Source organism: Schistocerca gregaria, unplaced genomic scaffold (genome assembly GCF_023897955.1).
Source record: "Schistocerca gregaria isolate iqSchGreg1 unplaced genomic scaffold, iqSchGreg1.2 ptg000280l, whole genome shotgun sequence".
Lineage (NCBI taxonomy): Eukaryota > Metazoa > Arthropoda > Insecta > Orthoptera > Acrididae > Schistocerca > Schistocerca gregaria.
Window position 1 is genome coordinate 889,486 of NW_026061773.1, and position 4,977 is coordinate 894,462.

Consider the following 4,977-nt stretch of genomic DNA (forward strand, 5'->3'; position numbering starts at 1 on the left):
CTTTGGTGCCTTGGACATGATCTAGGACCTTAAGATTCTGCATGAAAGTAAAACTAGCAGCCGAGTTGCACGGGAGAATGTGAAAGGTGTTCATATGTAGTAAAAACCTGAGAAATCGGTCCGTTTTCGTCATTTGTTATCGAATCGACTTATAGCCAGATCGTCACATCGCCGCTCTTCTCTCTGAAACGGTTGTACTTATCGTCTGCAAAGCTATGTCGCGTGCTGCGGTGTGCGGAGGCACTAAAAGCACCATAGTAGAACACAGATGAAGCTTCTAAGATGATGTAATAGAATGTAATAAGTTGTACAATTCAAGTTTTAGGTATTGATTATTGACTTTTTAGCTGGCTTTGGTGCCTTGGACATGAGCTAGGACCTTAAGATTCTTCATGAAAGGAGGAGTAGCAGCCGAGTTAAACGGGAGAATGTGAAAAGTGTTCATATGTAGTAAAAACCTGAGAAATCCGTCCGTTTTCGTGATTTGTTATCGAATCGACTTAAAGCCAGATCGTCACATTGGTTGCTCTTCTCTCTGAAACGGTTGTACTTATCGTCTGCAAAGCTATGTCGCGTGCTGCGGTATGCGGAGACACTAAAAGCACCATAGTAGAACACAGATGAAGCTTCTAAGTTGATGTAATAGCCAGTAAGAAGTAGTCCAATTCAAGTTTTAGGTATCGATTATTGACTTTTTAGCTGTCTTTGGTGCCTTGGACATGAGCTAGGACCTTAAGATTCTGCATAAAAGGAGGACTAGCAGCCCAGTTGCACGGGAGAATATGAAAGGTGTTCATATGTAGTAAAAACCTGAGACATCCGTCCTTTTTCGTCATTTGTTATCGAATCGACTTAAAGCCAGATCGTCACATTGGCCGCTCTTCTCTCTGAAACCGTTGTACTTATCGTCTGCAAAGCTATGTCGCGTGCTGCGGTATGCGGAGACACTAAAAGCACCATAGTAGAACACAGATGAAGCTTCTAAGTTGATGTAATAGCCAGTAAGAAATAGTACAATTCAAGTTTTAGGTATCGTTATTGACTTTTTAGCTGGCTTTGGTGCCTTGGACATGAGCTAGGACCTTAAGATTCTGCATGAAAGGAGGACTAGCAGCCGAGTTGCACGGGAGAATGTGAAAACTGTTGATATGTAGTAAAAACCTGAGAAAACCGTCCGTTTTCGTCATTTGTTATCGAATCGACTTAAAGCCAGATCGTCACATTGGCCGCTCTTCTCTCTGAGACGGTTGTACTTATCGTCTGCAAAGCTATGTCGCGTGCTGCGGTATGCGGAGACACTAAAAGCACCATAGTAGAACACAGACGAAGCTTCTAAGTTGATGTAATAGACAGTAAGAAGTAGTCCAATTCAAGTTTTAGGTATCGATTATTGACTTTTTAGCTGGCTTTGGTGCCTTGGACATGAGCTAGGACCTTAAGATTCTGCAAAAAAGGCGGAATAGCAGCCGAGTTGCACGGGACAATGTGAAAAGTGTTCATATGTAGTAAAAACCTGAGAAATCCGTCCGTTTTCGTCATTTGTTATCGAATCGACTTAAAGCCAGATCGTCACATTGGCCGCTCTTCTCTCTGAAACGGTTGTACTTATCGTCTGCAAAGCTATGTCGCGTGCTGCGGTGTGCGGAGGCACTAAAAGCACCATAGTAGAACACAGATGAAGCTTCTAAGATGATGTAATAGAAAGTAATAAGTTGTACAATTCAAGTTTTAGGTATTGATTATTGACTTTTTAGCTGGCTTTGGTGCCTTGGACATGAGCTAGGACCTTAAGATTCTTCATGAAAGGAGGAGTAGCAGCCGAGTTGCACGGGAGAATGTGAAAAGTGTTCATATGTAGTAAAAACCTGAGAAATCCGTCCGTTTTCGTGATTTGTTATCGAATCGACTTAAAGCCAGATCGTCACATTGGTTGCTCTTCTCTCTGAAACGGTTGTACTTATCGTCTGCAAAGCTATGTCGCGTGCTGCGGTATGCGGAGACACTAAAAGCACCATAGTAGAACACAGATGAAGCTTCTAAGTTGATGTAATAGCCAGTAAGAAGTAGTCCAATTCAAGTTTTAGGTATCGATTATTGACTTTTTAGCTGTCTTTGGTGCCTTGGACATGAGCTAGGACCTTAAGATTCTGCATAAAAGGAGGACTAGCAGCCCAGTTGCACGGGAGAATATGAAAGGTGTTCATATGTAGTAAAAACCTGAGACATCCGTCCTTTTTCGTCATTTGTTATCGAATCGACTGAAAGCCAGATCGTCACATTGGCCGCTCTTCTCTCTGAAACCGTTGTACTTATCGTCTGCAAAGCTATGTCGCGTGCTGCGGTATGCGGAGACACTAAAAGCACCATAGTAGAACACAGATGAAGCTTCTAAGTTGATGTAATAGCCAGTAAGAAATAGTACAATTCAAGTTTTAGGTATCGTTATTGACTTTTTAGCTGGCTTTGGTGCCTTGGACATGAGCTAGGACCTTAAGATTCTGCATGAAAGGAGGACTAGCAGCCGAGTTGCACGGGAGAATGTGAAAACTGTTGATATGTAGTAAAAACCTGAGAAAACCGTCCGTTTTCGTCATTTGTTATCGAATCGACTTAAAGCCAGATCGTCACATTGGCCGCTCTTCTCCCTGAGACGGTTGTACTTATCGTCTGCAAAGCTATGTCGCGTGCTGCGCTATGCGGAGACACTAAAAGCACCATAGTAGAACACAGATGAAGCTTCTAAGTTGATGTAATAGCCAGTATTAAGTAGTACAATTCAAGTTTTAGGTACCGGTTATTGACTTTTTAGCTGGCTTTGGTGCCTTGGACATGAGCTAGGACCTTAAAATTCTGCATGAAAGGAGGACTAGCAGCCGAGTTGCACGGGAGAATGTAAAAGTGTTCAAATGTAGTAAAAACCTGAGAAACCCGTCCGTTTTCGTCATTTGTTATCGAATCGACTTAAAGCCAGATCGTCACATTGGCCGCTCTTCTCTCTGAAACGGTTGTACTTACCGTCTGCAGAGCTATGTCGCGTGCTGCGGTATGCAGAGACACTAAAAGCACCATAGTAGAACACAGATGATACTTCCAAGTTGATGTAATAGCCAGTAAGAAGTAGTAAAACTCAAGTTTTAGGTACTGATTATTGACTCTTTAGCTGCCTTTGGTGCCTTGGACATGAGCTAGGACCTTAAGATTCTGCATGAAAGGAGGACTAGCAGCCGAGTTACACGGGAGAATGTGAAAAGTGTTCATATGTAGTAAAAACCTGAGAAATCCGTTCGTTTTCGTCATTTGTTATCGAATCGACTTAAAGCCAGATGGTCACATTGGACGCTCTTCTCTCTGAAACGGTTGTACTTACCGTCTGCAGAGCTATGTCGCGTGCTGCGGTATGCAGAGACACTAAAAGCACCATAGTAGAACACAGATGATACTTCCAAGTTAATGTAATAGCCAGTAAGAAATAGTAAAATTCAACTTTTAGGTACAGATTATTGACTTTTTAGCTGGCTTTGGTGCCTTGGACATGAGCTAGGACCTTAAGATTCTGCATGAAAGGAGGACTAGCAGCCTAATTGCACGGGAGAATGTGAAAAGTGTTCATATAGAGTAAAAACCTGAGAAATCCGTTCCTTTTCGTCATTTGTTATCGAATCGACTTAAAGCCAAATCATAACATTGGCCGCTCTTCTCTCTGAAACGGTTGTACTTATTGTGTGCAAAGCTATGTCGCGTACTGCGGTATTCGGAGACACTAAATGCACCATAGTAGAACACAGATGAAGCTTCTAAGATGATGTAATAGGCAGTAAGAAATAGTACAATTCAAGTTTTTGGAATCGGTTATTGACTTTTTACCCTTGTTTGGTGACTTTGACATGAGCTAGCACCTTAAGATTCTGCATGAAAGGAGGACTAGCAGCCGAGTTGCACGGGAGAATGTGTAAAGTGTTCATATGTAGTAAAAACCTGAGAAATCCGTTCGTTTTCGTCATTTGTTATCGAATCGACTTAAAGCCAGATGGTCACATTGGCCGCTCTTCTCTCTGAAACGGTTGTACTTATCGTCTGCAAAACTATGTCGCGTGCTGCGGTATGCGGAGACACGAAAATCATCATAGTAGAACACAGATGAAGCTTCTAAGTTGATGTAATAGCCAGTAAGAACTAGTACAATTCAAGTTTTAGGTATCGATTATTGACTTTTTAGCTGGCTTTGGTGCCTTGGACATGAGCTAGGACCTTAAGATTCTGCATGAAAGGAGGATTAGCTGCCTAATTGCACGGGAGAATGTGAAAAGTGTTAATATAGAGTAAAAACCTGAGAAATCCGTTCGTTTTCGTCATTTGTTATCGAATCGACTTAAAGCCAGATGGTCACATTGGCCGCTCTTCTCTCTGAAACGGTTGTACTTACCGTCTGCAGAGCTATGTCGCGTGCTGCGGTATGCAGAGACACTAAAAGCACCATAGTAGAACACAGATGATACTTCCAAGTTGATGTAATAGCCAGTAAGAAGTAGTAAAACTCAAGTTTTAGGTACTGATTATTGAGTCTTTAGCTGGCTTTGGTGCCTTGGACATGAGCTAGGACCTTAAGATTCTGCATGAAAGGAGGACTAGCAGCCGAGTTACACGGGAGAATGTGAAAAGTGTTCATATGTAGTAAAAACCTGAGAAATCCGTTCGTTTTCGTCATTTGTTATCGAATCGACTTAAAGCCAGGTGGTCACATTGGCCGCTCTTCTCTCTGAAACGGTTGTACTTACCGTCTGCAGAGCTATGTCGCGTGCTGCGGTATGCAGAGACACTAAATCCACCATAGTAGAACACAGATGATACTTCCAAGTTAATGTAATAGCCAGTAAGAAATAGTAAAATTCAACTTTTAGGTACAGATTATTGACTTTTCAGCTGGCTTTGGTGCCTTGGACATGAGCTAGGACCTTAAGATTCTGCATGAAAGGAGGA